General features: G+C 40.0%; 1 long non-coding RNA gene across 1 annotated transcript; it reads right to left on the bottom strand.

The window, feature by feature from the left end:
* Positions 1–1,577: 1,577 nt before the first annotated feature.
* LOC144382340 (uncharacterized) lies at positions 1,578–9,709 on the bottom strand. The gene is made up of 3 exons (XR_013449068.1): positions 9,648–9,709; positions 3,149–3,235; positions 1,578–1,973 (listed from the first exon to the last, which is right to left on the bottom strand). It is a non-coding gene; the product is annotated as an uncharacterized LOC144382340 (long non-coding RNA).
* Between the last annotated feature and the right edge of the window lie 1,409 nt (positions 9,710–11,118).

The raw sequence follows: 11,118 nt of genomic DNA, 5'->3' as shown, positions 1-11,118 counted from the left end.
GACAGGTGGAATCTGGGCTAGGTTCCACCATGCTAGGTTCTCCCATTTATGGGAGATTTCGTTTTGTAGGGGGCCTTTCCACTTGCCCTGAAAATTGCTAGCCTTGGTTTTTGCAGATGGTGACCTTTAGCAGTGATTTCCTGGGGTTTTTGAAACTTCATGATGAAGATTTCGTAAGCGCACAATTTCCTGTAATAAACCACTTACTGCTTTAAATACCTATAGGGCTTTCTGTTTGATGTCTAAATTTAGAGCCCTGGATCTCCTTAAATTCATTTAACCTTGGGAAAGATTATATTTTAGGGAGCAGAGCCTTAGAGTTGTATTCTCTCATTCCAGAGTAGTGAAACATGAAGAATGAAACATCTGCAAGAAATTTATTGGGCAGATAGACAGAACAAAAAAAGAGAAAGTGAAAGAAATTACTCAGCAGGAAATAATCAGAAATTTAGGAATCAGAAATAGGAAAGACATGCATAAGCCCAGAAATGAAGAAGACAAGAAAAATTATTTAAAACTTTTTAAAATAATCAGGCTTTTAAAAAAGAATCAATAAAAGTTAATAAATAATGTATAAAAAGAGAATAAAATGGAAAATAGAAAAAAGAAATGTGGCCCCAGAAACTGCAGGAGGATTTGTGAAAAAAAAAGAACATACCAAGAGACTCCCCCTCCAAAGAAACAGATGCAGACACAAAAAACAAATACCTCCCTGGCCATTTTGAATAGCATCTTAATAGATATCCATATAGTTTTATCAACATCAAAGTGAATTGGGATTTAATAGTTCTTTATCAAAAGTTATTGTAAGTATTAGACAGTGAAGGGACTTTTCCAGACAATTTTAACTTCCTATTCAGTGTAGAAATCCCTCACATAACTGTTCTGACAGGTAGTGCCAGACTTTTCTTTAGCATTTCTACTGACAGGAATTCCTTTCAACTCAAAACAACCTATCTCGTGTCTCCAACTTAGATATCACTCCCCTCCTTTTCCTTCCCCTCTCTTCTCCCTCCCTTCTCCCCACTCCTCCCTCCTTCTCTGTCCTTCCTCCACCTCCTCCTCCCTCCTCCTTCTCCTTCTCTCTCTCTCCACAGTTCCTTATACACCTCTCCAACTAGAGGGTTCCACATGGATGCTTTAATGACCCATCATGACAAAGATGGTTAAAAGAGGAGAACAGAGAGGAAGAGCAGGTAAGTAGGTAAGAATGAGAGAATTATGTGGCGGAACTTAGATGAAAATAGGTTCACTTGATAATAAAGCATTTGCGGGGGGGCCATGAAGCTTTGGGTAGAAAGAGAAAATCTATACCAATTCCTTCTCTAAGCATCTGTCTTCATGAATCTATATTCTACTGTAAGATATGAAAGGAGCATGGCACTTATATAAGAAAACAATCTGGACAGAACATTTTAGAGTGTTCAGATGAATTAGCCACGTGATAATCTTGGGTAGAGAGAGGAAGGACTCAGCCATGGTCCCGGATTAAAAGTTTGCTTAGTCTAATAGGGACCATGAGCTTTTCTTCCCCTGAAATAATGACTCTACCTGTTGCTTTAGGAGAATAAGATAGCATAAGTCATTCACCTAGGATTTCACCTGGAAGTGGGAAATTTGTTTGGGATTTGGACTGACTATAAGCAACTGAGTGTTAGAAACCTTAAGTTCAACAAAAAACTCCTGGTAATATAGAACTTTTCTGAGAGTCTCAAAATATTTATTATCTTTTTTTTTTTTTCAGTATAAACATACATAATGAGGGTCTAAGAAGCCCTCTCGTGTCTGGGATATGATGTCACAGGTGATTCCTTAGAGGCTCAACCACTCTCAAACTGATGGTCCAGGGGTACTGATCTCAACCTCAGAACCCCTGGGCTCTCTTGCTACCCTCACAAGTAGTGAGGGATCTCTTCCCATCCCATCTTCCTTCCTTCCCAGAACTTGTCTCCTTGATGACTCCAGAGGACAGCCTGGAACAAGAAGAAAATTGATTATACCGCTGACCCAGCAGATTGCAACTCCCATTTTGGACAGCAGAACAATGAAAGAGATGCAGATTATAAAATTTTCTATACATCATTAAACACTCAGAAAAATCCTGTCAGGACAGGACTATATATATGATTCTTGACCCATTGTCTGGGAAATACTTGTCACAAGAGATTACTGTTTCTCGAGTTAAATATATAAAAAATGTTTTAAGCTTGAAAGATTTGTTCCTCAGTGACCAACCTTTTCTTGTGCTTTGGCCTGATTCTCAAAATATCTGTGCAGAAATCCCACTGAATAATAAAGCTATATAATGTTATCATTATATAATAGCTGTATCATTATATAATAATTGTTATAATAATTATATAATGGGATATGTTACATGAACTATAAAAGTCAATCCTCACCAAATAGCCCACAACTTTCACTTTACATAGCAGAGAGAAAACAAAAGTTTAACATGTAACATTCATATTGAGGGAGTGATACTGTGGACACGAAGAACTCAATGATGTCTAGGTTGAAGGACCAAAAAACCAAGAGTCCAGTGTGTTATCTCTCTGTAATTTCACAAGGGAGTCACAGAATAGCACAAAGAAGGGAAGAGCTAACCTTACCTGGAGAGGCAAATACACAATTTGCAGGAATTATGGTCCCCTGGTGGTCAGAATGTTTCCCAGAACAATGGGCTTTCAGTCTCCTCAGACTGTTTGTATGATTCTATCCCTACAAAGTCCTTCTGCACTTATCTCTATCACAAAAGCAACTTTATAACAAGTGCCTGGAGAAGAGTCACCTAATTTTTTCATGGGCATGAAAAAATGGTAACTTTGTCACTGAATCACTTGAGAGACAACCCTGATAAGAGGAGAAACATCATAAGTATAGATGAAAAAAGAGAAACTTTTCCACCTACAGGAGACCCTAGATTATGAAGTTAATGAGGGCTCAGAACCAAACTTCTACTTGAAAATGTTCTCCCTAGAGAGAAGACAGAATTCTTAAGCTAAACAGAATGTGAGGGGGTTGCCTCACTGAGACTAGGTTTGAGTGTGGAGTTTTCAGCCATCTAGCACATGGACCATGGAAGTAACTAGAACCGCCCGCCTTATGGACATAATGAGCCCAGAGGTGAAGAGCAAAGAATACTCACCTGGCCTTCCCAGATGGTCCATCTTTATCTCATTTTCTTTATCCTTGCGCACAGCACTATGCAGAGAATACTTGCATCTAAGCAAGACTAAGACAAAGCATGGCGAGTCAGAGACCATCATCTGAAAATTCCTTCACATATCCCCAGATTCCCCAGGATTTCCTATATCCTTATACCTGGGCCTTATGTCAACTCAGGCAGGACCTTGGATACCTCCTCATGCTCCACAGATGTACCACAAATGGGCTGCCTAGTCCAGTCCTGACCTATGTCCCTCAGGTACTTCCATTATATAAAAGATTATTATTTCTAAAACCTTTAGCCCTGGGTCATTAAGACCTTGAAGATCAGAGAAGAACAGACATTGCTTCCATGTTCCCCACCTTATAATGTATACCTTCTCCTCCCTCCGTACACACACTCTCTCATACATCTCGTTCCCCTGTGCCCTAAGGCCTCCTATGGTACTTACATTTCTTTATATGTTGGTCTATCTCAAGTAAAAAGGGAGAGAACATGACGAAGAGAAAAAATACAAAAAGCATAGCAAACAGGGCATAGAGCCAAGGAACACCATTTGGGAATAAACTGGCCCCTGGTTCAACCTCTGCCATTGAGATCTGAGAGAGTACATGGAATTCCCTGCCCCAGCTCTCTCACCTCCTAGGTGATCAGGGTGATGAAGTCACAGCTTAGGGCATAATAGGAGTGATGAGGATTGGATGAGGATTGGCCAAGCACCATTCTATACATACTGTATAGAAACAAGGACTCTCGGGGAGTTTTACCTCTATTGCAGCTCTATTGAACCAAAAATACTAGACTATCAGGCAAGACCAACAGGAAGGTAGATTGGATTGCTACACAAATACTCTGAATGTGTGGTTCACTGCATGGGAACGATATCCATTCACAAAATGAAGGAACTGCTTCTCTAGACTTCACAGCCCTAGCGTTAGTCTTTGTCAGCCGAATGATGTCTAAGTCGAAAGACCACATTTTCCTGAGGAGAGATTTCAGATCCTTCCCTAGAAGCTCTGAAATACCCTGTCTTTGTGTGCGCATCATGACAGGACTGTGTGTCACACAGATTATGGGAACCTCTCCCCAGTTGTGTCAATGGGGAGGGAAGAGTTTATCTTCTAAGATGGGGGTTATGTTCTTCTAAATTAAATAGAATATCAGGCAGCAGAGTTTCTCTGAATATCACTGTTCTTTCAATATCTGCTAATTCCGAAGCTTCTACACAAACCCATCGAACATGTTTCAAAGAACTTAGATCAATCAGTTCTCCCCATTCAAAAGAGCACCTAACAGCAGAAGCTGTCTCATGCTTCAAGCCACTCTCCCCAGGGATTCCCAGCCCCCTGCTTCAGGCAACACCCCAACACCCCGTCCCGGCACCAGGATCTCAGATCCTGGTCTGAACTCCACCTTCTCTATCTCTAGCGTGACCACTGCACACCCACTGACAAGATGCTGGTGTGCCTCCACAGTCTTTGCCAGCTCCCAAGACTTGTTACAGACCATCTCCGGGAGCCTTCATGCCTAATCTCTATCTGCCATGAGTATGTGCTTCCTCTCAAGGTCCATGAACTCCCTCTTGCTCACCCAGAACAACAGAGAGAAGTCACTGACACCACGACACTGCCTAAGAACAAAAACAGTGCCCAGTGCGGGCTTGAACAAGAAATACGAGGCCGGAATACTGCCCTCTGGGGGCTTCTCACCCAGCTGAGGAAATAAAACCTCAGGCCAAAAAGGCAAGGGTCATTATGGGCTGGGAAAATTAGGGGATTCTTTAAAGAACATGAGAGAAGAAAAATAGCTATTAAGCAAATGGAACTAACAGGGGATGATCTCCTGAGAGTCAAAATGACGTCCCAGGTTCAAGGGGTATAAACAGGGAACGAAGATACCCGCAGGCCTTTATTGGCTTCATTTCTGGTTGAGTCGCAGAAACTAAAATTCTTCAACCCAAGCTTTTTTAACACTTATCAGGATAAAAATTAATGTCTAGAAGCTAAAACAAAAAAAGTGTTGGTACTATTTTACTGTTACCATTACTAATAACCCTAAACACTAAAACCTACATGATTATGTTATTTTGTTTCTGTTGATGCCCTCACACAGAAAGGCTCACGAGCCTTTGGACAGCTTTTCTCGTCCGAGACATTTCAGCGTTCAGTGTTCAGTAAGGACAGGCTTTGTTGGCTATCATTCAAGGCTTGTTAGGTGAATTTAATAAGGGCTTCTATGTGAGTTATAACATTCTATAGGCCAATGGAGGGAACAATAACATAGCAAAATGATCACACCAGTGGGAAAACAAAACGTTCCCCCGTTCCTTGAGGAGATGGATTGGCAGCTTTAGAAACGTGACCTGGTTGTACAAACCATACATGTTGGCTGGGGGAGACAGCACTGCCAGGTGTGAGGGGATGGACTGGGGTGGGGTAGGCCAGACCAGGACCCCACCCACTCCCTTCTTTCAGTGGTGTATGTTCCATTCCAAGTATAGTGCATTTTAACAGATCCAGCTTGCAGCAGGATAATGGGATCCCAGCAGACTGAGTAGTTCCCCTCACCCGGGATGTGAAGTAACTCACCCATCCTGGTGGGACATCCTAAGTGCAAATTCCTGGAGATAAGTCCTTTTCCAGGTGTGTGGGAGCATGGTGTTCTTAGCAGCATAACACATCGATCCTCAGTGGGAGTCAGAGGAGTGGCTGTCTCTCGTGAATTCCAGACCTTCACGAAACTAGGTGCCTCAGCCAGGGTCCCGTCTGGCATATGGGACAATAGGCCCTACTGGTTGGTCATTTAAATGTACTAAAGCCTGGGACAGTATTTTAGTCCACCCAGCCAATGTGGTTTTACCTGTTAACAATTTGCTGCCTTAATATGCCATTTTTCCTTTCTAGCAACTCTGCTGCTTGTGGGTTATGAAACCTCCATTCGATGCCTGACCTTTGAAATGTGATCCCCAATCACTATCTCCTCGATGAGCGTATCCATGCATGCCACTCAGTTTTTCTAATCTCCTGATGGTGGCAGCTTGGTGTGCATGGCAGTAGGGAAAGTTTGGGTTAGGTCAGACACGGTGTCCACACAAACCAAAGCTTGTTTAGAATCTTCATTCAGCAGGAAGAGGCCAATATAATCAATTTACCAGTCTTTCACCAGCTGGGAACTCTTCTTCTCCTTTTGTAAAATTTTGATTGGGAAAGATATTTGGTGTGATTTAAATCATCTTAAATTTACTAACACTTATTTGTGATGTATGATCTACTCTGGAAAATGTTCCATGTACTATTGAGAAGAATGTGTTTATGCTGTCATTGGATGGAATGTTCTGCATATATTTTTAGGCCCATTTTGTCTAAAGTACAGTTCAAGTCCATTATTTACTTATTCATTTTTTGTCTGGATAATCTATCCGTTGTTCAAATCCCTACTATGATTATACTGTTGTTCCTTCAGATCTGTATGTGCTTAAATATTTAGGTGCTCTGATGTCAGGTGCATATATATTTCTAATTATTATAACCTCTTGATGAGTTGACCCCTTTTCATTTATAATGAACTTCTCTGTTTCTTTTTATTTTATTTATTTATTTATTTGACAGAGAGAGACACAACGAGAGAGGGAACACAAGGAGGGGGAGTGGGAGAGGGAGAAGTAGGCTTCCTGCCGAGCAGGGAGCCCAACGTGGGGCTTGATCCCGGGACCCTGGGATCATGACCTGAGCCAAAGGCAGACTCTCAATGAATGAGCCACCCAGGTGTCCAGACCTTTTCTGTTTGTTATTACGGTTTTAGCTAATAGTCTATTTTGTCTGATATAAGCGTAGCTACCCTGCTCTCTTTTGGTTTCCATGTGCATGGAATACCTTTTTTCCATCCCTTCACTTTCAGCCTATATATATAGCCTCAAAACTGAAGTGAGTTTCTTGTAGGTAGTATATAGCTGGGCCTTGTTTTTTAATCCATCCAGCCATTCTGCTTGGCTGAGTCTGCTATTGAAACTTTCTATGGAATTCTTCAGTGTAGTCATTGTGTTCTTTAACTTTAGAATTCGTTTGTTTTTAATGGTTTCTATTTCTTTGTTGAACTTTTGTTCATGCATTGTTTTTCTAATTGTGTTTACTTGTTTATCTGTGTTTTCTTGTGGTTCATGAATTTCTCTAAGAAGCTTTTTCTGAATTCTTTTAACTAGCTGGAATTTAAATAAAAACTTGGAAAAAATGTAAATTAATTAATTCTCTGAGTTCTTTGTAAGACAGTTTATAGAGCTCCATATCTTTAGTTTCAGTCATTGGAGCTTTATTTATACCCTATAATGCAGCAGCTCCTCTTGTGAGAATTCCTAAAAAAAATAGCTTTCATCAACTTTGGGTAATGCTTGTTGATATGAATATCTTTATATAAGTGTTTTGGTGGGTAGAGGAAATCCTGTTATTGCTTTCCCATTATCTCTCATATCAGCTCTATTTATAATAGTCAAACACTAAAAATAATTCAATGTCCAAACCACAGTAGAATAAATAAATTTTTTCTTTAGAATAAATAAATTGTGATGTAGTCTTGCAGTAGAATACTAGGTAGCATTTTTTTTTAAGTAGGCTCCACACCCAGCATGGAGCCCAACATGGGGCTTGAACTCACGACCCTGAGCTCAAGACCTGAGCTAAGATCCAGAGTCAGATGCTTGACCAACTAAGCCACCCATTCGCCCCTAGAATATTAGATAGCAATTTCAAAGAAATACAGCTACGTGTAACACTACACCTGAATCTCACAAGTACACTATTTTGTAAAAGAAGGGAAGCAAAAAAGAATTCTCACTGTTCAAACAGGTCCAAAACAGGCAAAACTAATCTATGATGAAAAGAGGTCAATATAGTTATAGGCAGGGGAGGCAGGCATGAGAGAACATTTTGTGGCACAGAAAATATTCTTGATCTAGCATACATATATATGGGTATATAGGTATGTAACAATTCTTGAGTTGTATACTTAATATTTGTGATATTTACTCTATAAAAATTTATCACTCTATAAAAAAGTAAAAATTAACTAGTAAATTAACTAGTAAAAAAAAAAGTAAAATTAAGTAGTAAAATATTCTAGGCTTTTTAAATGAGCTGGGACTTTTTCCTCTCTATTTTCTGCTGCTTCTATTTTTTGGTATAAAATAGAAATTATTACTTAAGAGCTTGATGAAACTTGCCAATAAAACTACCTAGGCCTTTATTGTTAAATTCAATTTCATTGTTTCTTCTTACATGAATAGCAGCTTTATTTGTATATTTCATAAAATTGTGGCTTGTATAGCATATTTCTTTCTCACTTAGGAATGATATTTTGCTCCACATACAATCTCAAATTCAATTTTCTTGCTTCTTTTAAGATACTACTTTGTCTGGGGGTACCTGGCTGGCTCAGTGGCTCTTGATCTCCGTGTTGTGAGTTCAAGCCCTACATGGGGTGTAGACATTACTTAAATAAAACTTCAGAAAAAAAAGATACTATTTTGTCTTATAAGTAATGTGGCTTTTGAGAAGTTCAGAGTCAATCTGATTCTTGTTCCTTGGCAGATAATGTGCTCTTTCTTCTGGAAAATTTTCTTTGGTATTTTTTTAAATTTCTCTACAGTTTGTCTGGGTGTGAATGTTTTTCCTTATCTTCAGTGGCAATCTATAAGTGCTTCCAAAATGAGACCTTACATATTCTTTTTATTCTGTGAAATTTCTATTGATAGAGTTCTTCAGTTCTTTCCTCCCCTCTAGTTTTATGTTTCTTCTAGGACTCTGTTAAGTATATGCTGGGGCTTTTCTTCTATCCCCTATATCCTTTAGCATTTTATATTTTCTACATCCTTATTCATTTCTTGGAAATTTACTGAAATTGATATTTGAACTCAGCAATTTGTTCTTCATCTATATTTACCCTACTATTTATTTCTTTATTCTTTTCTTTAACTTCTTAGCTTAGTAGCTCTTTTGTACCTGCCTAATAGTAGTCATGGGCACAGTGAGTGGCTTAGATCACAGCCACAGATTTCTGTGTCTATGAAATTAAAACAAGTGATAAAATGAATTGTGGGAAATGCAAGATCAGAACTTGCCTCCTGTCTACACTCTCATCCCCTCCCCTGGCAGCTCCCCTCTGGGGTTGCAGGCATTGACCACCCTCTGCCCAGTCCACTGTTCTCAGGTCAGCGGTCCAATCTAGGTTTCAATCTGCTCAGGGAATGGTCTCATTCTAATGTGGTTAATTCTTTGGATGCTTATTTCCCTTTTATCTATTATTTCTCCAGAGTTGATTTTGGGAATTGGCAGCCCCTGTTTGTTTTATCATATTGGCAGTAATAGGATCCATGGTATATAAAACAAATTGTCCTGTTGAAGAAGAAATATTTTGAGAAGATAATACAAATATTTGTCATTTTTGAGCCATACTACACAAAATATTGTTAATTAATAAATCAACTTACGGGCCGGAGTGGCTGAGTCATTTAAGCGTCTGACTGGATTTCTGCTCAGGTCATGATCTCAAGGTTGTGAGATTGAGCCCCAGGACAGGCTCCACACTGGGCGTGGAGCCTACTTAAGATTCTCCGCCCCCCACCGCTGCTGACCCTCCCCCACCGCCGCTCCACACACTCTCTTAAAAAAGAAAAAAAAAAGAAGAAGAGGTCAAATTTAGCAATTATTTACATCTTTCACCAGGCTATCTTCCTTCCTCACCACCCCCCTTAACACTAAATTTCAGCAAATGCTGAATACATAAGCTTTTGATAATAATGTTTTGGAGGAGGAAGCAGCAGCAAAATGTCCTCATTTGGTGAAATGGGACAGAGAGTGCGGGAATTCATAGTGCTTGGCTAGAGAAGAGTTAATAAACACATGCCTCCCTGGATGAGACTAGTTGAAAAGCAAAGAAGTAGTGTACGGAAACCGGGCCCCTTTAACGTTTCTGGGCTGAAAACAGCGGATCCTCGTTGCGGCTCAATGTACTCATCCAGGGAGTAAATGTTTGACTTAGGAGAAACATTTGTCTTTGGAGGTCACATATTCCACGCACTCCCTGTCTGGACACCCGTCACGAGCAGGGCTTGTTCTATTAACTCGATACTCCCTATACCACTGTCCTGATTATTACAGCTTCACGTTCCTTTTTGTTTTTCTTATCCCCTTGTTGTATTAATAACATTCACAATAAAGGTAGAGGCAGACTCTGGTTCGGGACCTTCCAACACCAGAACCTCTGGTTCCCAGGCCCTCTCCTTTCTCCCACTTAGGTGTCTGGAGTAATCTTTTCATTCACACCTCAGGGTTTGCTGGCCAAACCTGACAAGAGAGAAGATAAGAGGCATAGAGAAGAAAGGAAGAAAACAGATGGAGAATTCAGAGAGGAAGTAGTAGTTAGAGGGACGATAGCCCAAACACATTCAAGAACCATTAGAAATAGTAGGGACAGTATGCAGAGCTAATGATTCAAATCACTTCATTTCTTATTTTCCAAAGCCCTAGAGAACTTGGGCATGTTATATGTAAATGGTCTATCTGTCTCCAGCAGATGTGTGAGCTCTAATGATTTTCTCAGGAACCTCAGGATATGAGTAAGTCTGACCCTACTCGATATATCACATGTGATCCTGTTGACTTTAACACAGCAGGTCAGAAATAAAGGACTTCATTCTTTTCCCCTTTGAGGAATAGGCATACATTCAGATGGAATTTGGGGATGAAAGTAGACACTTTTTCCTTGTAAGGGTTTATCATTTGACTTTTCCAGTACTCCTAGCTTGACTCTAAGGGGTTACTTCATTTCTTCAAAACAAGTAATTCAGAGATACTGGTCTAGAGAGTATACTATATATAACAACTATTTTCCAAGATGTCATGCACCTGTTCTCACTTCCCCAGGCTATTGAAAAAGATATTGGGGATGCCAGAAGCTAG

Source organism: Halichoerus grypus, chromosome 6, assembly GCF_964656455.1.
Source record: "Halichoerus grypus chromosome 6, mHalGry1.hap1.1, whole genome shotgun sequence".
Classification (NCBI taxonomy): domain Eukaryota; kingdom Metazoa; phylum Chordata; class Mammalia; order Carnivora; family Phocidae; genus Halichoerus; species Halichoerus grypus.
The sequence above is the reverse complement of the archived record's forward strand: the minus strand, read 5'-3'. Positions and strand labels throughout refer to the sequence as shown.